The following is a 24,491-nucleotide window of genomic DNA, read 5'->3' as shown; positions in this document are numbered from 1 at the left end:
GATTACACAATCGAGTCAAATGTACAAACAAACGACTTGGCAGCAAGAGCCCACTTATCAGTGTGACGTCACACCTACTCTCCATACACCGATTCAGCAGGGATGGGTGTCACAAACTCATTGTAGCATCCCATGAGGAATAATGTCCCACAACTGCTGTAACTTGTTCTTCATATCGTGGATACTGGTACTGGGACTGGGTTGAAAGTTGAGCCATTGTCGAGTCCCTGCCCAAGTCCAGATTGCCAATTTACACTACTGGCCATTAAAATTGCTACAACAAGAAGTAATGCAGATGACAAACGGGTATTCATTGGACAAATATATTATACTAGAACTGACATGTGATTGCATTTTCACGCAATTTGGGTGCATATATCCCGAGAAATCAGTACCCAGAACAACCACGTCTGGCCGTAATAACGGCCTTGATACACCTAGGCATTGAGTCAAACAGAGCTTCGATGGCGTGTACAGGTACGGCTGCCCACGCAGCTTCAACACGATACCACAGTTTATCAAGAGTAGTGACTGGCGTATTGTGACGAGCCAGTTGTTCGGCCACCTTTGACCAGATGTTTTCAATTGGTGAGAGATCTGGAGAATGTGCTGGCCAGGACAGCAGTCGAACATTTTCTGAATCCAGAAAGGCCCGTACAGGACCTGCAACATGCGGTCGTGCATTATCCTGCTGAAATGTAGCGTTTCGCAGGGATCGAGTGAAGGGTAGAGCCACGGGTCGTAACACATCTGAAATGTAAGGTCCACTTTTCAAAGTGCCGTCAGTGCGAACAAGAGGTGACCGAGACGTGTAACCAATGGCATCCCATACCATCACGCCGGGTGATGACGATGACGAATACACGCTTCCAATGTGCGATCACCGCGATGTCGACAAACACAGATGCGACCATCATGATGCTGTAAACAGAACCTGGATTCATCCGAAAAAATGACGTTTTGCCATTCGTGCACCCAGGTTCGTCGTTGAGTACACCATCGCAGGCGCTCCTGTCTGTGATGCAGCGTCAAGTGTAACCGCAGCCATGGTCTCCGAGCTGATAGTCCATGCTGCTGCAAACGTCGTCGAACTGTTTGTGCAGATGGTTGTTGTCTTGCAAACGTCCCCATCTGTTGACTCAGGGATCGAGACGTGGCTGCACGATCCGTTACAGCTATGCGGATAAGATGCCTATCATCTCGACTGCCAGTGATACGAAGCCGTTGGGATCCAGCACGGCGTTCCGTATTACCCTCCTGAACCCACCGATTCCATATTCTGCTAACAGTCATTGGATCTCGACCAACGCGAGCAGTAATGTCGCGAAACGATAAACCGCAATGGCGATAGGCTACAATCCGACCTTTAGGAAAGTCGGAAACGTGATGGTACGCATTTCTCCTCCTTACACGAAGCATCACAACAACGTTTCACCAGGCAACGTCGGTCAACTGCTGTTTGTGTATGAGATCTCGGTTGGAAACTTTCCTCATGTCAGCACGTTGTAGGTGTCGCCACCGGCGCCAACCTTGTGTAAATGCTCTGAAAAGCTAATCGTTTGCATATCAGAGCATCTTCTTCCTGTCGATTAAATTTCGCGTCTGTAGCACGCCATCTTCGTGGTGTAGGAATTTTAATGGCCAGTAGTGTAGTAGTGTTGGTACGGCATGTGTGACGCAATCAGGACGTTAATGATGCTGGGAATGTGTGATTACCTCAGTGAACCTTTATAAAGGAGATGAGAGGGAGTAGAATCTCTTTGCTACTTAAGGCGGTGAAAGCCGTGAAGGTACAGCTGACAATTTCTTGTAACAAGGGCGATGAGACAGGTTTTAGGCAGTGCTGGTCTGCCGAAGTGCTAAGGTACAACTTCTCACTTAAACCAGTTTATTTGACCATTACTATAAAACATATATGGGATGTCAGGCCCTTTATCCCTTCTTCTGGATACAGTTTCCTCCAAGTCCCTACAGGCTCCGCCAGAAAGGTCTTCTCGCGTGCTTCTCGTATTTTATCACTATCAATAGAGACAAGTGTCTTTGCTACAACTTCTTCTGCTAACTATTCAATCATCGGCCCTTTGGCGTAATTCGCACGAACTAGAGGACAAGTACTAAACAGTGACTTGTTCCTACTAACAATGAAACCCTATACGACAACTATATGAGACAGAGACCGGCTGTCTCTGTTCAATTCTATTCAGGTGAAAAGGTAAAGTTGCTACTTATGTAACAGTTGCAGTTGCGTCCTCCCGAGTACCATCATCTTCTCGTGGCTGAAGTCTTTTTTCCTGCCATCCGTAGCGGCTGCTGCCTCTCGATGCTGCTCGCTGTTGCGCTCAATTGTGCTCTCTTCAACTTCTGCGCCGACTCTGCTTTTCGTTGCTCCTGGATGCCCTTTATATACACACTTTGTAGGCCTGCCGCAGTACCTTGCATCCGCTTTCCCCTAGCTTACTTTTCTGTCTTCCAGAATATTCCGTCACTCTGGCCCTACACTGATTTCCTCTCTCACGTAAAGATCCGGGGTGGAATATTCGTACTCGCCCTGCAAGATCCGGGAGGTTTACTGTTCGTCTGTTTACTGCTGGTTACACTTTCCCTTGTCGTATGCTCGCTCAACTGCGACTCGCCACTTGAGAATTACTGGTTCAACCTTTACACTACCGTTCATTATATCTTTGTGAGCTCTGGAGCCCTGGCGTGTCCCACACGTGTCCTATCAAGGACAGATCCCACTGACCAAGGGTGTATCATAACATCAAACAGAAAGTTCATGCTGACATGCAGCGTGTGTGGAAGTGCATTATCGTGTTAAAATATGGGATTCATAGTTTGCAGCAGAGAGGCAAGTTTCCGTCAGACGCCGACAGTATTTGTGCGGGATCCGCTGGACCCAATGGTGCGTGCACACTGAGCCATATCTGCAGTGGCTCTGGACTACGAGCGCCCTCTGCCACCGAGATACAGGACGGCCGACGGCAGCCAGACAGACCACCCACACTTGGAACCTCTTCGTTAAAGGACGCTGTGCAACTGCAGCATCATCGTTCATGATTAGCTCAGTAAGCCTCCGCCTTATTGACATTGTGATGGCTGCACTCTGTTCCTTGCTGCATTATTTGAAATAAGTCTTTGTACACGTTTAGCAAGTAAATCTTCTGTTTACTGTGTTAACTTGTTCGCTGACCATTTCTGCTCCTTTCCAGCTTTCCTACATTGGCAGTTGCCATACCAATCTGTAACTCACCTCTCCTTATCATTGTGTACGAAGTCGCACACAGTGCCAGGAAATTTCGGGTGACAGGCCAAACATAAGGGTGCAGAATGACCGACCAAGCGTGCAGGAAGACTCAGTGACACAGGCAGTTCATTGATTGGTTCTCGGATGGTAGTCGCGGTTGCGATGTGCATGGTGGGCAATACTCCTCCTTTCTGGTGGTCAATCGAGATCCTGATAACGCTGGTCTTACGGTTCCATGGAGTCCAGTATCGGCCCTCTGTCACATCCGAAAGCCCCACAAATCTGAATCTTCGACCAGTCGGCCAAATGGAGACCCACAAAGACGTCACTTTAAAACTTAGTCACATGCTGATAACGCTATCTCAAGCGAGTACGTGGTGTCTCCGTGTCCTTCACATTGATCACTCAACATCTGACGATGTTCACACTCTTTGTATTCCCTATCAGGTCATGTAATAACACTAAACACAAACAACAATGCACTCTGACGGCCATTCATCCTATCTGCCGATGGTAGGTACGTGAACGAAGTTACTTTATTGACATCGGACCATGTCCCGCGTGTGCTTCACTTTTTACAACAGGCAGCGTATTTCAGCTCCTGGTCAGAAAACCGGCGTAATTATGAACTTCTAGTTATTACCAAGTAACCATAAATTACAGGTTTAAAAAGAAAAAAAAACGAATTACGTTCTACATACAGTGAAGAAAACTGAGTATCTCGAGGATATCTTACATAACGATAGGTTCGTCTATAGGAAACGTAAAGACCCCAGAACGGCACTTCTGACATTGGAAGCAAGGCTTAAAAGAAAATCAAACTTCATTGGTCTTTTCGACCTAGAGAAAGCGCTCGACAATGTAAAATGGTTCGAAATTCACATGAAAACAGGTTAAACTCTACGCAAAGACTTGCAATATAATATATGTACAAAGATCCAGACGGGAAAACAAGAAAAGAAAACCATGAAAGGATTAGAAAGGTTATACGACAGGTCCCTCGTGATTAAGATAGTCATCGAAGAAACAATGACTGAAATTAAAGAAAGGTTCAGGAGCGGGATTAAAATTCAAGAGGAAAGGTATCAGTGGTAAGATAGCTGATCACATGGCTATACCCCGAGTAAGTGAGGAAGAATTGCAGGAAGTGTTGAACAGAACGAACATAGTAATCATCACATACTATCGGCTGAGAGTAATCCGAGCAAAGAGAAAAGTAATTAGGGGCAACTCAAATGACGCGGTAAACTTAACTCAAAATTAAGCACCACACAGCAGACGAAGTGAAAGAATTCCCCTACTTTCGAAGCTAAAAATCACATGACGAAGCAAATCAAAAATAGAATTGCCCGGGCAAAAAGAGAGATCACCTCGGGCCACGGCAGGTAACGGTTGAAAGAACTCTGACAGCACAATGGTACGTCACGGACATCCTGTGTTCTCGTGTGTTTCCTCTCAAGCGACTGAATTGTGGCACTATTTTTCTGCAGAATAATGCTCATCAATACATGACACGTGTCTGTATGAACTATGGCCAGAAAAATCGCTGAAGTTCCCGAAAGAACATGTCTGGCACAGTCATCATGCCAGTATCCTGGGTATCAAGGACTTGTTACAGCAGGATGGGCCATCCTTCGTCACGGAAGGATACAACGACTTTACGACGCCCTTCACAACCGAATCAGCACATGCATCTATGCCAGAGGGGTGCAACCTCAGTCTTATAAGTGAGCTCATACGGCTAAGTTCTTTGCAAATTCACTCGATTTTGTAATCGCTGCAATGACATCGCATACTCTCTCGACCTATTTGTAGGCGCTTCACTTTCTTCCTCAGGCATTTTATGTAACGAGTTTGCGCTCAATTTTCTTTTCCTTAGCCACAGTGCCCAATCTGTATAAAGTAAAATATTTTGTTGGTTAATATTGTGTAAGAAGTTACACAATCTTGTTTTTGGTGTGGGATCACTGTCTCGTATAATTTTTTGACTGATGTCGTTTCCTCGTGTTTTTTGTATAATATTCGTGGCAACTGGCCATGCTGTTGAAGGTGTCATTGATTCGACAGTAAAATTAGTCTCCTCTGTGAGAACCTGACAACATACTGGGGATTCAAATAACTTTTTTTTTTTTAGCCTTAATCTGCAACGAAATTTGATAAAGTTAACCCAACCAAAGCATACTATTGACTCGGAAATTCATTTATGGTATAGAAGTATCTATCAAGTTTAAATGATTTCCCTTTGTTTTTAAAACCTTATCTACCTTTAATTCACATTCGAGGTAGTCAGATATTATGGCTACACACTGTATTGTAAAGCTATGGCCGGCCGATGGTGTCCGAGCAGTTCTAGGCGCTTCAGTCTGGAACCGCGCAAACGCTACGGTCGCAGGTTCGAATCCTGCCTCGGGCACGGAGGTGTGTGGTGACCTTAGGTTAGTTAGGTTTAAGTAGTTCTAAGTTCTAGGGGACTGATAACCTGAGATGTTAAGTCCCATAGTGCTCAGAGCCATTTGAACCATTTTGTAAAGTTATGAATACTGGAGATTATTTTTGTTCCAAGTGCTATTTTTATGACTGCTGCTATAATTTTCAAATCGTCCTCGATTCTTCACAACAAATTTAATCTGAGAATAAATGTGTTTTGTGGCTGTTGCTAGTTTTCCTAATTTCCTGAACATTTACCTATGTGAACTTCGAGTCGGACACCTTGCACTATCTTTACTGCAAGTTCCTATGCAATGTGTCTATGTGTAGAACTGCCGCATACATTTTTTCCATACGACATTAAATAACGAAAATATGCTAAGTACGATAATTTTCTTGACGTTTTCATTACTATGATATATAATTACAAGTAGACATTTGAGAAGAACAGTAATGCTTGATTACCAATTCAAATTTTGATCAATGTGCAACCCAAGAAATTTGTACAGTCAGTTTTACGTAATATGTTTTCCTTGTGCTGAATTATTCCCGAAGCTGAGAAACTTACTGAAATATAGGCCATTCTGTGTTACGATATTTGTCTGTGGTAGAAATCTGTCTCTTTACAGATAATTTGAGTGATTATCACCGTACATTTCACATCCTTCAGACTTCCTCCTCAAGAAATTACTAATACACATCCGGCTACGTCGGATTTGGTCTCTCTCTCTCTCTCTCTCCCTCTCTCGCACACACACACACACACACACACACACACACACACACACAAACAAACAAACAAACACAAACACACCTGTAAAGTGTGTAATGTGAGCACGTCGACGACGGGATGTGCCTTTTAACAGTATGGTGGAATATCTCCATAAAGAGAAATAGTGATGATACTATCTATGTTCAGTGGGTGACATGTAAACACGTAGAACGTAAGGCTCAAATGGCTCTAAGCACTATGGGTCTTAACATCTGAGGTCATCAGTTCCCTAGACTACGTAAACCTAACTAACCTAAAGACATCACACACATCCATGCCCGATGCAGGATTCGAACGTGCGACCGTAGCAGCTTCGTGGTCCGGACTGAAGCGCCTAGAACGGCTCGGCCACAGTGGCCGGCAGAACGTAAGGTGCAAATGCTACTCTGAATGAAGAGGTTGGCACATGAGAGGAATTCGTGACGGGCCGCATCACAACCATTCAGAAGGTTAGGTACGATCATGTGTGTGAAATGATGAAGTGGTGAAATTTGGTGCTAATGCAATACTTTACACGATACATGAACTACTGAGCTGCAGCCATTGTTTCGCATGGCTCGACAGCTTAATGTTCAAAGCGTCGTTAAACCCGAAGGTGACATCGCAGGGCATCATGATTTTGTAGCGTTACAGAGGAAGGTTGAACATACTTATGAAGCAAACTTCTAACTTAACCGTCGCAGTGGGTGGGAATTAGGGGGTTTGGAAAAAATTATACTTTAATTCTGTTGCGCAGTGTATATGTATTAAAAAAAGTAAAGTTTCAAAATTATCACTACTGCCTCGTTTCGTACATATTCAGTCCAGTGCTGCTTACTGTATCTCATCGCTGTAACCTTCATGTCTGAAAGTTCACTGAAATTCGTTAACGTTAACCATGTAGCAACGGCGAAGTTCTCCTGTCCAGGAGCGGAGGATGGGTGTGCCGCCGGCACGACAGGCGTGCTGTTTGAGTTGCATAATGAGCAGGCGCTGTCCCGTACATCACAGGGAGTGTGTCCTGCAGGCCCCGGGCAGGGCAGCGCGGCACGACAGCGCAGGCTTCCGAAAGTCGATGCCGTCTTCTGCGCAGTTCTCTCGTTCCAAAGCGAATAAAACAGTTACTCCGTAACGCCACACAAAATGGCTGTTTATTTTACAGGGCGTGGGCGGCGGTTTCAGCTCGCTAATTGCAACGAAATTCGTTGCGCGGTCCGAACAGCGTTTTTTTCCACAGAAGCTTTTGTATGTTTACCCGTAAGTTCCTGTGATTCACTGTACGGATTTGTGTACTCTTGCATGTATAACTCTGCCTTCCGTCATCGATGCATGATAAGCCATTGTTGCCTGCTACAAATACCACAAAAAAACATCACGAATGCAGAAATGTCAGCGCGCTTGTGCCTTGTCACTAGCTGATCGCAATAAGAACTTTATTTCAGGTGTACAGCGTAAATCTCTAAAGGGTTACTGTTCTATATTTCTGAAGCTCCGCACAAGGATAAAACAACAGCCAAATGAAAGACATCCAGTTGTCAGGAATTATCCAAGCGTCTCTTTTTTCTATACGTCAGTAGGTACAAAAGATAAAAGCTTCATTTTCCATTGTTATTATGATCCGAAGGTTGCGGAATACTGGTGCTGGTGCTAAAATAGGACTAACTTAAATTCTTTCATCTGCCAGGAAGTTGCTGGAACTCTTTCAGAGCGAAACGAAAGCACACTAATATAAAAGTCTTTAGAGATACTTAACAAAAGTAATAACTACCGGAATTTTGTTTTTTAAACCCAGTCTCCAGCAACCGAAGTTCTTTTTGAAAGCTAAAGTTTTAGCTATCGTGTTCCATATTCATTTTAGGTGTCACAGTCGCATTTCTGACCTTATCGTCGTTTTCAAGTGCTCGATATCGTGATATCATGCCGATGTACATGCAAAACATTTTATCCCTAGCACACGTAAATATTTTGAGCAAGAGTTAAAGGTTGTCTATATATATATATATATATATATATATATATATATATATATATATATATATATATATATATATATATATATATATATATATATATGGACAAAAGATATATAAAATTTATATATTTAAAGACGGGAAGGTTATTGAGAAAAGTGTATGATATTCTTTGAGATTATTTTTGTGATGTGAGTTTTTGTCGTAGATTTAAAACTCTTTTTCGAATAACAGAAAAAAACAATAGCATCCTACGGCTGAATGTTGGATGTTGTTGTTGCTCGTTGTGTTGTTCTTGCACTTAATGTGGCTGGATCCTGAACGCACATTTTCAGATAGGCAAAAGTTTATGAACAGAGCATACTTGGTCGGATGGTGGGGAATAGCAGTATTTATTAGCTTATAATTCTTTTATGGCGGGGTACTAAGAACTGACGGTCAAAGATTATGAAACAAATCAGTACATCACAATGTGTTCGTTGCTCACAACCCTGCACGATATTTTCTTATCACCCCATTAAAGATGGAAATACGAATTTCTTTCGTATTTGTTAAGCAACATATATGTTTTAAAGGATTGAATTTGTAAGTAGGCTGTTTAGGTTTTTATATTGGTATCGCCACGTAGCGCTCTGTATGAAAATCACTGGCTGTGCTGCGTGCAATCTGTGGCTAGTTTGCATTGTTGTCTGCCATTGTAGTGTTGGGCAGCTGGATGTGAACAGCGCGTAGCGTTGCGAAGTTGGAGGTGAGCCGCCAGCAGTGGTGGATGTGGGGAGAGAGATGGCGGAGTTTTGAAATTTGTAAGACTAGATGTCATGAACTGCTGTATATATTATGACTATTAAGGTAAATACATTGTTTGTTCTCTATTAAAGTCTTTTATTTGCTAACTATGCCTATCAGTAGTTAGTCCCTTCAGTAGTTTGAATCTTTTATTTAGCTGGCAGTAGTGGCGCTCGCTGTATTGCAGTAGTTCGAGTAACGAAGATTTTTGGTGAGGTAAGTGATTTGTGAAAGGTACAGGTTAATGTTAGTCAGGGCTATTCTTTTGTAGGGATTTTTGAAAATCAGATTGCGTTGCGCTAAAAATATTGTGTGTCAGTTTAAGCACAGTCACGTATATAATTTTTCTAAGGGGACGTTTCAAATTGTAAGAACCTAAAAACCTTTCATTAGATGACCGGAAAAGGTAAAAAGTACACTAACAGAAAAATCAACATCCTCAACAACACGGTCATTTTATTGACAAGTAACGTGACGGTAAAGTTACAGTCATAGTGTAGTTCCGCCCCCTCCCCCTTCTATCTCTCTCTCTCTCTCTCTCTCTCTCTCTCTCTCTCTCTCTCTCTCTCTGACAGCAAACCAAGCGTGTATTGTCGCATGCAAACGTTCGTAAAGTTATCGAATGACTTCCTGTGAGCGGCTGTAAAAAGCATTTTCCGCCTTTTATAGGAATTCGGCAGTGGCTCTAGTAGGCCCTAGAGGGCGGGTAAATACCAGCTTCATCATATTTCACACGTTTTCAACTGGTGAGAGACCTGGTGATCTGTCTGGCCAATGCAGTTGTTATACACCACGAAGAACACGTTACGTCAGAGCAACATTACCTGGACTTGCACTGTCCTGCAGGAAATGCAAATAGTCTTCCTGTCGCAAAAAATGGCAGTAGCACGGTAGTGTCTGTGAAATGTAGCGGACACTGGTAACTTTACCCTGCAGGTACAACGAACGTGACCGTGAGTTATATCCATGAAGCCTGGGATGGCACTTACTTGTCATGGGCGAATGCGTTCCAGAATAGACCGCTCGCCAGATCTACACCGAAACACGTGTACGTCCGTATCTCGCATATGGACAGGACTTGCTGCCATCGCTGAAGGCGACAGAGCATCATTTAAGTCTCCAGTCGACCCTTTGACGACTCCAGAGAAGCCATGCTTGGCGGTGTCGTGTTAATGGTAGCCTGGCCTGATTCTCACGTACTTTTAGTCTTGCTGCAAGCAAACGGGTCCCAATGGTCCCTGATGAAACAGCCGGTGCAGTATATGCCCGGATTTATTCCCTGGATGATGTTCGTTCTGCCACCGCTGCCGGTGCAATGCATCAATCTTGACGTACGTCCACACTACGCCCAAGCCCAGAGCCTGGTCTACAGGTGTGGCAATGTTCCACAGGCCGCTGTTGAAAGCAGCGACACACGACCGGAAACATTGGGCCCAACATGTGTAGCAATCCGTCGATTCGTCCGTCCAGCTTCCCACAGCCCACAATGCGACTCCGTCCATGTGACTGAAGCTGTTCAACAAGAATACGTACTCGTCGCTGGGACATGACTGCAACCTACAATTAATGTTGCAATTCACTGTTTACCTCTAAATTTGGCATAGTTACTTCCTGCAGAGTCAAAACACAGACAGACTTCCTAAGCGTTCAAATGGTTCAAATGCCTCTGAGCACTATGGGGTTAACATCTGAGGTCATCATTCCCCTAGAACTTAGAACTACTTAAACCTAACTAACCTAAGGACATCACACACATCCATGCCCGAGGAAGGATTGTAACCTGCGACCGTAGCTGTCGCGCGGTTCCAGACTGAAGCGCCTAGAACCGCTCGGCCACACCGGCCGGCTCCTAAGCGTCATCTGGTCGTTTTATGGCCATGACAAATGAATCACTACCACCACGGTCCCTCACCATGCACATTTTGTGGCCTGGTGCCACTGAATACAATCCTCGAGGCCGCTGCATTCTTCTTTATGACAATGTGTAAATAAATACAAATATGCCCTGCGAATTTTGACACGCGTATTTTTCATTTATATTCTAATACTGCAAATTTCGTACATAGCACCAAGATATTCGTATTATAAATAGTATTCGCGATATCGACTGTCTGCAGTTTGTTAATGTTGACTGCTGTACCCTCTTTCTTACCTAAAAGATCACAAGTTTGTTTGACCGACGACAATGCGGTGCCGAAACGGTGAAAATCCTAGGAGTCTAGGAATACATCTCAGTCCTCTAGGAATACCTTGGGTATTAATAAACGCTTCAGCTGTATTTGGGCCTTAATTACTGTACCACTACCAGTTTCGTGGTGCTAAAAGCCATATCTTCACGTGACATATGATTTAAACATGATAGCGGAAAAGTTCGGAACCTTTTTTCCCAATAATTTCTCTCCGTTAAAACAAAACACCGCTAAAAGACGCTATGTCATGGATTAAAAACTGCCAGATTATAATATAGTTCAATGACAGACCACGCACCAGCGTTCCGTGTATGCGGTCCCATATAGATAGGAGAAGCAATCACTGTGGTCCGATTTGTTTTGGACGCATCCACTATACTGGAATCTGGCAGTTTTTAATCCGTGACATAACGTCTTTCAGCGGTGTATTGTTCTGACGGATAACGAGTGTTGGGAAAAAGATTCCGAGTTTTTCCGCTCTAATGTTTCAATAATATGTCACCTGGAGATGTGGCTTCTACGGCCGCGAAAAAACTGGTAGTGGTACAGTAATAAAGGACCAAGTACACCTGAAGCGGTTATTAATACTCAAGATGAATACTCATAGATGTGGTTGCCCACCTACAAGGTTGTCTGTTCTAGGAATATAGACTTCGTGATCAAAAGTATCCGGACAACCCCAAAAACATACGTTTTTTGTGTTAGGTGCATTGTGCTGCCACCTACTGCCAGGTACTCCACATCAGTGACCTCGGTAGTCATTAGACATCGTGAGGGAGTAGAATGGGGCGCTCCCGTGAACTCACGGACTTCGAACATTGTCAGGTGATTGGGTGTAACTTGTATCATACGCGAGATTTTCACACACCTAAACATTCCTAGGTCCACTGTTTCCGATGTGATAGTGAAATGGAAAAGTGAAGCGACACGTACAGCACAAGAGCGTACAGGCCGACCTCGTGTGTTGACTGACAGAGACCGCCGACTGTTGAAGAGGGTCGTAATGTGTAATTAGCAGATATCTATCCAGATCACCACACGGGAGTTCCAAACTGCTTCAGGATCCACTGCAAGTACTATGACAGATAGGCGGGAGGTGAGAAAACTTGTATTTCATGGTCGAGCTGCTGCTCATAAGCCACACATCACGCCGTTATATGCCAAACGAAGCCTCGCATGGTGTAATGAGCGTAAGCATTGGACGATTGAACTGTGGAAAAACATTGTGTGGAGTGACGAATCACGGTACACAATATGGCGACCCGATGGCAGGGTGTGGGTATGGCGAATGCCCGGCGACCGTCATCTGCCAGCGTGTGTAGTGCCATAGTAAAATTCGGAGGCAGTGATGTTTTGGTGTGGTCGTGTTTTTCGTGGTGGGGGCTTGCACCCCTTGTTGTTTCGCGTGGCCCTATCACAGCACAGGCCTACATTGATGTTTTAAGCACATTCTTGCCTGCTACTGTTGAAGAGCAATTCGGGGATGACGATTGCATCTTTCAGCACGATCGAACACCTGTTCATAATGCACGGCCTGTGGCGGAGTGGTTACACGACAATAACATCCCTGTAATGGACTGGCCTGCACAGAATCCTGACCTGAATCCTATAGAACACCTTTGGTATGTTTGGTACTCAGACTTCGTGCCAGGCCTCACCGACCGACATCGATACCTCTTCTCAGTGCAGCACTCCGTGAAGAACGGGCTGCCATTCTCCAAGAAATCTTCCACTACCTGATTGAACGTATGCCGGCGAGAGTGGAAGCTGTCATCAAGGTAAGGGTGGGCCAATCTCATACTGAATTCCAGCATTACCGATGGAGGGCTCCACGAACTTGTGAGTCATTTTCACCCAGGTGTCCGGATACTTTTGATCAGATGTTGTATCTCAGTCCTGTAGGTATACTTCCGTTGGGAGGCATTTAAACTCGCGATTGCAACAGGAATAAACCCAGACATGTGGTGGAACATTACTTCACAGTGGTTTGCAGCTTCTTATGTAGATATGGAGCTCTCTCATACCAGCCTCAAAGATTTTCACCTAGTACGAGGGCAGTTCAATAAGTAATGCAACACATTTTTTTTCTCGGCCAATTTTGGTTGAAAAAACCGGAAATTTCTTGTGGAATATTTTCAAACATTCCCGCTTCGTCTCGTATAGTCTCATTGACTTCCGACAGGTGGCAGCGCTGTACGGAGCTGTTAAAATGGCGTCTGTAACGGATGTGAGTTGCAAACAACGGGCAGTGATCGAGTTTCTTTTGGCGGAAAACCAGGGCATCTCAGATATTCATAGGCGCTTGCAGAATGTCTACGGTGATCTGGCAGTGGACAAAAGCACGGTGAGTCGTTGGGCAAAGCGTGTGTCATCATCGCCCGAAGGTCTAGCAAGACTGTCTGATCTCCCGCGTGCGGGCCGGTCGTGCACAGCTGTGACTCCTGCAATGGCGGAGCGTGCGAACACACTCGTTCGAGATGATCGACGGATCACCATCAAACAACTCAGTGCTCAACTTGACATCTCTGTTGGTAGTGCTGTCACAATTGTTCACCAGTTGGGATATTCAAAGGTTTGTTCCCGCTGGGTCCGTCGTTGTCTAACCGAAAACCGTAAAGAGCAAAGGACAACCATCTGTGCGGAAATGCTTGCTCGTCATGTGGCTGAGGGTGACAATTTCTTGTCAAAGATTGTTACAGGCGATGAAACATGGGTTCATCACTTCGAACCTGAAACAAAACGGCAATCAATGGAGTGGCGCCACACCCACTCCCCTACCAAGAAAAAGTTTAAAGCCATACCCTCAGCCGGTAAAGTCATGGTTACAGTCTTCTGGGACGCTGAAGGGGTTATTCTGTTCGAAGTCCTTCCCCATGGTCAAACGATCAACTCTGAAGTGTATTGTGCTACTCATCAGAAATTGAAGAAACGACTTCAGCGTGTTCGTAGGCACAAAAATCTGAACGAACTTCTCCTTCTTCATGACAACGCAAGACCTCACACAAGTCTTCGCACCCGAGAGGAGCTCACAAAACATCAGTGGACTGTTCTTCCTCATGCACCCTACAGCCCCGATCTCGCACCGTCGGATTTCCACATGTTTGGCCCTATGAAGGACGCAATCCGTGGGAGGCACTACGCGGATGATGAAGAAGTTATTGATGCAGTACGACGTTGGCTCCGACATCGACCAGTGGAATGGTACCGTGCAGGCATACAGGCCCTCATTTCAAGGTGGCGTAAGGCCGTAGCATTGAATGGAGATTACGTTAAAAAAAATAGTATTGTGTAGCTAAAAGATTGGGGAATAACCTGGTGTATTTCAATGCTGAATAAAACAACCCCTGTTTCAGAAAAAAAATGTGTTGCATTACTTATTGAACTGCCCTCGTATTAATGGATTATTCCTTCTGTTATGGGAGGAAAATAGACATATTAATAACCTAAATACAACTTATTAATGTTCAACAATAATATTTATTAGTTCGTTATGAACCGGCTTTCGGCTTCTTAGGCCTCGTCAGAAAACTTTATGCTGAACAGATAGTTCACACAGCTTCGCAGACACGTGTCACATGTCTTTCTATAGCATTCTCTGTACAACTATGAATTGTCACTGAATTTGTGCGGACTATCCGTTAAGCATGAAGTTGTCTGACGATGGCCTAAGAAGCCGCAAACTGGTTCATAACGAGCTAATAAATATTATTGTGGAACATTATCACGTTGTATTCAAGTTATTAATTTTCATCTAGGTTGTGTTTTGTGGAATTTTGACGTATGTTTAATAACACCAACGAGGAATGTTAGAAATGATTCATAGCTGTGGTCTCTACATAATAGCGTACCATCGCTTTATGCTCCAATGAGAGAATTACGAAATTAAACGAAATTAATTTCAGTTTGGAATGAAGGCAACTTCGAATAAAGACGCAATAAGCCTGCGGGCAGAATTCGCATATTCATCCACCACAGTGAGCAAGAGAGTGACAAACGATCTGTCACGGTTTTAGAATTATAGCTTCCCATTTATTCCCAAATAAATATTTTTTTAAATTAAGCGATATAAAGTGGGTTTCTCGGTGACGCGCTACCACATGCAATTTCCGGAGGAATACGCTGGGGAAATTTATTTTCGAAGGCTCGGCTGCAGCGGGTAATAATGACGGAGCCGCAAAGTTTCAGCGCGGTGCAGTAGACCAGACTACAGGGTAGTCGGCACTTTGTCAGGCCCAGTAATTGGCGGCGACAGGGCGACGCGTAGTTCAGCGGTGGCCTCCCGCAGGCTGAGGCGACGCGGCGGCGGCCGCCTTTGATGTGTAAGTATCGGATAATTCGTGCAGCCAAAGCGGCGACTGAGAGACGCTAATAACGTCTGTCGCCAGATTCCACGTCACCGTAAACCGTGGCCGGGTGACTGATCGCTTTGCTCAGGGAGCGCCGGCGAGCCAGTTGTTTACGTTCCCGATAGTGTCTACGCTTTTGGTGACACAGAGAGCGTACCCGTTGAAAGTTAAGCTCTGTTGTCCACAAAAACTTTAATAAACCTTTTATCCCTCGTCCATCACGGTACCTGTACTTGTCAGCCTTCATCAGAGGAAATATTTAAACATTTCTTAAAACAAGATATTTTTACAATAGCGATAGAGGAAACCGCCTTAAACTCGTTCTCCCGCCCCTCTCTCTAAAGCTGATCACTGTTCTCTTGGCTCTGTATTCTCCTGAACTGTAGTGTCCCAAGAAATAACAAAATGAATCTGTCCAATATGCAGGGTGGAACAGTATAAGCGCAGATATTTTTATATGTGGTATGTTAACGGGGGAAAGAAATACGGTAGAAAAAGAATGGGTAGCTTTGAGAGAAGAAATAGTGAAGGTAGCAAAGGATCAAGCAGGTAAAAAGACGAGGGCTAACAGAAATCCTTGGGTAACAGAAGAGATATTGAATTTAATTGATAAAAGGAGAAAATATAAAACGCCGTAAATGAAACAGGCAAAAAGGAATACAAACGTCTCAAAAATGAGATCAACAGGAAGTGTCAAATGGCTAAGCAGGGATGGCTGGAGGACAAATGTAAGGATATAGAGGCACATGTCATTAGGGGTAAGGTAGATACTGCCTACAGGAAAATTAAAGAGACCTTTGGAGAAAAGAGAACCACTTGCATGAATATCAAGAGCTCAGATGGAAACCCAGTTCCAAGCAAAGAAGGGAAAGCAGAAAGGTGGAAGGACTATGTAGACGATCTATACAAGGGCGATGTTCTTGTGGTCAATATTATAGAAATGGAAGAGAATGTAGATGAAGATGACATGGGAGATATGATACTGCGTGATGAGTTTCACAGAGCACTAAAAGACCTAAGTCGAAACAAGGCCCCGGGAGTAGACAACATTCCATTAGAATTACTGACAGCCTTGTGAGAGCCAGTCCTGACAAAACTCTACCATCTGGTGAGCGAAATGTATGGGACGGGCGAAATACCCTCAGACTTCAAGAAGAATATAATAATTCCAATCCCAAACAAAGCAGGTGTTGACCGATGTGAAAATTACCGAACTATTAGTTTAATAAGCCACGGCTGCAAAATACTAACACGGATTCTTTACAGACGAATGGACAAACTGGTAGAAGCTGACCTCGGGGAAGATCAGTTTGGATTCCGTAGTAATATTGGAAGACATGAGGCAATACTGAACCTACGACTTATCTTAGAAAATAGATTAAGGAAAGGCAAATCTACGTTTCTAGCATTTGTAGACTTAGAGAAAGCTTTTGACAATGTTAACTGGAATACTCTCTTTCAAATTCTAAAGGTGGCAGGGGTAAAATACATGGAGCGAAATGTTATTTACAATTCGTACAGAGACCAGATGGCAGTGTAAGGTGTCAGGCAAATCCAACACCTTCCATGTAAACCCTGACATGATAAGCAAATCCAATAGTATGTCACATATCTCCGAATAAATCGTGACATTAAATTAACCAAAGTAATACGAGTAACGAGTGGGCAAATGGAATACCACAGACTAACAAGAATGCCTAAATGCATGTCATACCTTCCCACCGTGAGACAGACGCAGTTCCGAGGGGAGAAACGAGAACAGAAGCCGAGAGCAGAACCATGTTAAGCTAGAAGGCCCTACGATAAGGGACGGACACCCACGTCGCCAGCTAACCGCTAGGACCACCCTCCAGCCCATGTTAAAAACCAGAGCCCTCCAGAAGAACAGTATAGATCTTATAACACAAAAAGGGCTACCCAGCCGCAAGTTTTAGCGTGAGACTTTTTCGCGTCTGTGTTACGTCAGGACCACCCCCAGCCCATGTTAAAAGATAGAGCCTTCCAGAAGAACAGTATAGATCTTACGATAACGTTAAAAGGGCCACACCAGCTGCAAGTTTTAGCGTGAGACTTTTTGGCGTCTCCGTTACGTAGCAAGCTTTAAATCAATGCCCCACCACGAAAAGTATAACGTTTCTCATTGGATAGACAGAATTTTTGTAGGCAGAGCTTAAGGTTAACATTGAGACCCTGATTGGTCAGATGAAAACACAGCCAGATAGTTTTTTTAAAACCAACTTCGGTAAATTGTAGTAAGGAAAAGTTATGAGAGAGTTGCTTCCGAGACCACAAGGTGAGCGGAGCTGTGCTGTCCGCCGCCCCCTGACGAACACCAACAAGGTAATGAACGCACGCGATGCCGCATAACAGCGCATAAAGCTTCACTCAGAACCGCAGAAGTCTCATCTGTTACACCCCCTTTTTGCGTAATACTAGTGTCGATCGTCAATTAAAGCTCATGGTGTTCACATTTGCCACTTGAAGTAAAAATCTGAAATGCGATGATTTTTCTGTTATATAGTTATTGAGAAGCCACATCAGCCACTGTAATTTACGACAAGTTAGATAAGTAATTAAAGATAATTGAGGGTCACTGTAGACCATTTTGATAGATTTCTCTTTTGTGAAACTTAATTTAAACCTAGATTATAGATGTGATATGGCATAGGTCATCCTTCGATCCATTGTAGAACTTGGAAACCCATTCAGAGAATATTCGTTCACATTTTTGTTGAACGCAGTTGGTTTTTACCATCCTGTATTAAAACATTTCCTTTTATCCATAATGCAACTTATTAACAATGTTTTGTGAGTAGAATAAAATTTCCAATGGTAAACTTAACTGCTTTTTCGACGTTATTTTACCAGCTAACTAAAAATAGGAAATCCTTGAACCCCTTCCACTAAATTTAGTTAGTATTAAGATTCTTTTACAGGGAGTGCAGTGAAGCTGGCGCTGAAATCATTAAGTATTTGGTTACATCATCGCTAGTCTCACTGAACTCTTCTGAACTCTACACGTCATGTGTGGTCTGGCGTCTCCTTACCAGCAACAGGTCCCAGGTTCAAACTAGTCAATTCCCTAAAAAACACGCTCAAAGCGTCGTTGCGCGAAAGTGATAGGGAGACACAATATAGAACAGACAGACACCACGCAGAATGTTAGAGAATGGCGACCCTGCAGGATGGTAAAATACCATGATTGAAGGTCGACCACATGCCTAACTAGGTCAGAAAAATATCCTGTTAAAATTTTTTTTTGTAATAAAAAAAAAGTTTTTTGAAAGGCATAAATAGTTGAAAACAGTAGCTGCAGTGATAGATAGTGAGACATTCTAGCAGAGACAATAGCATAATTAAGTTATGAATTTTAAAAATTGTTAGAATTAAGTTTTCTTCTCAATGCAAGCGCACAGGTGGCGGATGCATCGTTGACAAGTTGGTTCTGACCCAACAAGTAAGTGAATGGATTGTCAGTCTTGGGTATAATAAGTTTCAAGTCGTGTGAACAAAAAGTTTATGAAACGCGTGAGATCGTATGAGCGCATGTTGAATCGAAGTAGGGCGCGTGAATTGCTTTTAAAACAGAAAATAAGGGATTCGGAAAGATTAGCAATGGCAGATCGAGACCCTGACCGAATTGAGGTAGAGACCCAGCATGCAAATGGACAGAGAATAGAGGACAGTACAACAGACGATGCAGTATCGCGAGAAACAGGCCATATAACACACCATAACGAGGATAATGTACGTCAAGGCAGAGAAAACATAAGTCAGCATACGACAGAGGAGCAGGAAAGTAGAGAGACAGTCGATGAGGATTCTGACTTGCGTCTTGAATACGTAGAACCCATAGTACAAGTAATCAGAGCTCCCTCACCACAGAGTACAAGGAATGCGAGCAGAAACGTGTCACAGCACAGTTCAATGCAATCGGTTGCGAACCAACACTTGGGCGAAAACACAGAGCGTAGGACGTCGGAAGAAAACGCAATAGGACCCACCAATCTGGCAGAATTATTACAACAAATTACAGAAACCATGACAAGGAAAAATAAAGACATAGCGAACCAAATTCAAATTCAGAATGCAGAAACCACGAGACAAATGCGTGCGATTAAAGAACAAAACAAAAAAATTAAGTTACATCTAAGTCATATTGAAGACGAGGCAAAATAATCTCGAGAAGTGATAGGAAACTTAATAACAGGTCACAATCAATTGAGAACAGACATTGACAAGGTACAAGCGGCCGTACAAACATTGCGTAATGACACTCAGGACGAGATCAAAACATTACGTAATAACACCCAGGGAGAAGTCAAGAAACTAGAGAGATAAACGAAATTACTAGACAAGCAGCAGGTACAGCGCGTGAAGTTGTTGAAAACAGTGTGTTACACAAACGTATCACAAAAGCAGCGCTGAAAAGATATGATAACGGCATAGTCAAAATAGAAGCGCAAACGAAGCGACAATTTCAGAAATTGCGAACACAGTTGTTGCAAACCATTGAAGAGCGTAGTGAACAGGATCGAACAAGCACAGAGTCTGCAACCACATCCGTATCTGTAACAGCACCGGAAAAACAAGCAATTAACGAAGATATTACACATTTGCGATTCCAGTCACAGGCGGAGAATAACATACGTGAAATCAGACAGCCTGCACAGCAACAAACACGTTTCGAAATGCTTGATGAACAAACGTCATCACAAACACATGCGGAAGCACAAATGTATGTTTCAAAACAGTATGGATCGTGCAATGAAGCAGCAAGGTTAGCCAGACAAGATACCGAACCAATGCCTGACAATGGAAAGCAAGGTCGCGAAGAGTCCAGTGCAATGCATTCAGCTACACGTTCACAACCGATGGAAGAAAATTATTGCGTACCACTCCAACGATACTACGCAAGGGTAGGCGAAAGTTACAGTGGACAATATCCAATGGATCTACCACAACCGGAAAGAACGACGGGAGAAATGATCAGAAACAAAAGTGGCGAAGAATCGCGAATTTCATATGGAACTATGACGAAGTACGACAACGATCATTTCCTCACAGTCAGAAAATTTCAACACTTTCGAGAAGGAAACTCATTACATCCACGAACTTTTATTGATAAATTCCGAGTTGGATCACCAGAACACTGGACGCTAGCACACAAATTAGACTTTATATGTGCACACATGTCAGGAACAGTCGCAGAAACCATGCAGAATGTTGCAGCGACATGCCGATCGTACGAAGATTTCAGAGAGAAGTTTCTCTCACGATATTGGTCCAGCGAAGCACAGAACAGAGCGAAGTACGAATTATTACAGAACCCATATTTTGAAAATTCGGGAGAGAAGAGTCCCGCGAAAATTTTCGAATTAATGGCAAAGAAAAATCAATGCCTAGATGTACCATACAGTGACGGAGAGTTGATTAAATTATGCGCGATGAAGCTACTATTGAAATACCAGCAATCATTAGTAGGTCGCGGAGGCAATGACGTAGAAGCATTTAAAGGTATTCTAAGGGAACTAGAGTTCATATTTTCGGAAGATGACGCAAGAAAAAGACGAAGCGCACGTGAAAACGAAAGCAAAAAGCAGTGGAATCCACAAGACACAGTACGAAGAAACAATAATTACGAACCATGTGATAACTTCGCACCAAGAAACGACAATAGATTTCAACAAATAACCGGTTATGGATTTAGAAGAGAATATGGCAATAACTATAATTCACCCAGGAACGGCAACAACTATTACAGAGGGAATAACGACAACCGGAACGGGTACTGGAGAACCAATAGATCGACAAATTATCAACAAAGAAACCACTATCAACAAGCTGAACAAGAAAAGAGAATACAGATAGAAGAGGTGGAGGTAAGACCACCAAACCCCGATAAACGTTCGAATTGACAGCTAAGCGCCCATGACAAAGAGAATGACGCACCGACCCAAGACAATTGTTGGTTCAAAATGGCTCTGAGCACTATGGGACTTAACTTCTCGGGTCATCAGTCCCCTAGAACTTAGAACTACTTGACCCTAACTAACCTAAGAACATCACACACATCCATGCCCGAGGCAGGATTCGAACCTGCGACCGTAGTGGTTGCGCGGTTCCAGAATGTAGCGCCTAGAACCGCTCGGCCACCTGGGGCGGCGGATAGGTTGGTAGGGCATATTCTGAGGCATCAAGGGATTACCAATTTAGTATTGGAGGGCAGCGTGGAGGGTAATAATCGTAGAGGGAGACCAAGAGATGAATACACTAAACAGATTCAGAAGGATGTAGGTTGCAGTAGGTACTGGGAGATGAAGAACCTTGCACAGGATAGAGTAGCATGGAGGGCTGCATCAAACCGGTCTCTGGACTGAGGACCACAACAACAACAACAACATAATATGTTAATATCTGCACGCATCAGTGTGTTGCTGCTTTTTTTCTGTGTCGAACATTCTTCACACATGCGAGACACACACTTCACGATCTGCAAGGCCGTACTGTAGCATTTAGTGGACTACCCCTGTCCGTAGACACTAACCGTTTTACGTCCACGCGTCTACACTGTCACACCTGACCTACTGCCCAGGGGAAAATAAACATTATTGGCTTGCTTTTGCCACATGTACTTGGAGGTACTGATCAACCTAAAAAACGTACGACTTGTAATGGCTGTAACTATTAGTTTGCAATTGACGTAAATACTGATGAAATTTTGTTCAGTACACCGTCCTCAATCACCAGTGGAAATATGTGCACTTATACCCGTTTCGTACTATATATATTTGGTTGTCTCATAAGCTCGTTCATTTTGCTCGCGCTTTCCGCCTGTAGCGCCTGCAGACCCTGCACCCACCGTGTTCCTCAGGATAACAAAGTTGCCTAGCAGCGCCTACTACGTAGACGTCGACTACCTGACCGACAATGGATAACCCAGTGTGTGTTTGTGCATGGTCTTGGATGGGATACCATGAATGTTTGTTTACAAGCTATGAAAGCAAAAACAAACATTTCCATCATATGCTGTTTTCCTATCTTAAGGGGAAAACCGCCTCACAATGCTGACAGGAGATTTATGTTGTATATGCTGCATACGGGACGATTCAGTAACTACTCGAGCATGTCAAAAATGGTTCAGTCGATTACGAGCTGGGAATTTTGCCCTAACAGACAAACCTCGATCTGGACAGCCAACGTTTACGGGCGTGGAACGGCTTAATGACAAGATAGTCAACAATCCATGAATCACAGCGCGGGTGTTGGCATTGGAGCTCAATGTCGCTCGTGCTACTGCAGCCAGGAACTTGAGGAAGCTGTGTTACGTAAATATTCGCGGTGTATGGGTTCCTCATGAATTGAGTATAGCGAATTTGACTCAGCGCGTGTAATTCCTTATTGAGATACAATCAGAATGCTGTTTTTATGGAGCGGCTGGTAACTGGAGATGAGAACTGGATCGTGTATAACAACGCCCGGAAGAGTAAATCGTGGCCCAAGGAAGGCAGTTACCACTATCGGTTCATGAAACACGGCTGGGTCCGAGGAAGATTCTACTATGCATTTGGTTTGACTGCAAAAGAATCCTGTATTGCGAACTTCTTCCGAATGAGACTATCATTTGCGAGAAATATTGTTCGCAGTTATATCGTCTCAAAGCAGCCACTGACGAAAAACGACTGCATGACGTCGTATTTTACCAACACCGCCAGAGCGCTTACCGCTGTGGTGACCCTTCAAAGCTGCTTTCTTTTGAGTGGGATATATTACCCCAACCGCCGTATTCGTCAGACATTGCCCACTCCGACTACCGTCTATTCTGTTGCCTGGAGAATTTCCTGAATGGCAAATGCCTCACCTTCTTGGAGGACTGCAGACTGAACCTCGAAGAGTTCATCGACCTGAAAACCCCCATATCGTGGAAGAATGGCATTTACAAGCTTCCAGAGAAATGGCAATATATTGTCGACAATAATAGTGTAAGCTGCAGGAAATAAAGAGTTTGTTTACAAAACCGATTCGACTTACTTAGCTATGTTGTGGACGACCTTGTGTGTGAAGTGAGTAAGCAGACAGTGCGGCAATTACTCTGTCGTAGCTGTGCTGCGTGGAGGTGTCTTCCCAGGCGTTATTTGTAAATCCACTGTAAGAAATGCGGCCGAACTTTTGTCATAGCCCAACAGTTATTGTTTCAAGATGAATCTGTCGAACAATACAGAAACAAAATATCTCGTATTTTTCAAATGTCGTGCACTTACTTGTCACGACATTAAGACTGACGAGATACTGTGTGTCTATCTTGCTATTTTTTGGTCCATAAGACATTGTGCAACATGTATGTGAGTGTTTGAAAATGACGCAACACCGAAACACGAGAGGTTCAACGAAGTTAATAAACCTGTAGTTTTTGTAGCGTGGTGCTATTGTAGCGTAACTAAAAGACCGCGACATCTCACAAAGTATTTATGCAACGTAACTCTAGTGGAACTAAGTGTAAATGGTAGATTGTGCTTCTGTCACACTGTGACGGAGTTCACAAGCTATCCACTCCATTTGTTACTTACCAGTTCGCCACTACGTATTATGAGGACGTAAAAGAACGTTGTGCTACATTATTCATTATTTCTACTAGATATTGATAGATAAACCTTCGAAACTATATGCATGATTGAATGTCAAGCTATAAAGTTAATGGCTAAACCGTTTTTTAGATATATTTTTATAATATTATTTGATTAAAAAATGTAGGCTATGGTTGCGTAAACTGGACCACCC

At 43.6% G+C, this 24,491-nt stretch overlaps 1 protein-coding gene across 1 annotated transcript in view; it reads right to left on the bottom strand.

The window, feature by feature from the left end:
- LOC126138580 (uncharacterized) overlaps positions 1–24,491 on the bottom strand; it is a 687,542-nt gene that overhangs the window by 174,263 nt on the left and 488,788 nt on the right. The gene's annotated exons all lie outside the window — the stretch shown is intronic.

This window comes from Schistocerca cancellata, chromosome 1 (assembly GCF_023864275.1).
Source record: "Schistocerca cancellata isolate TAMUIC-IGC-003103 chromosome 1, iqSchCanc2.1, whole genome shotgun sequence".
Lineage (NCBI taxonomy): Eukaryota > Metazoa > Arthropoda > Insecta > Orthoptera > Acrididae > Schistocerca > Schistocerca cancellata.
This window is presented reverse-complemented; position numbering and strand designations above follow the sequence as displayed.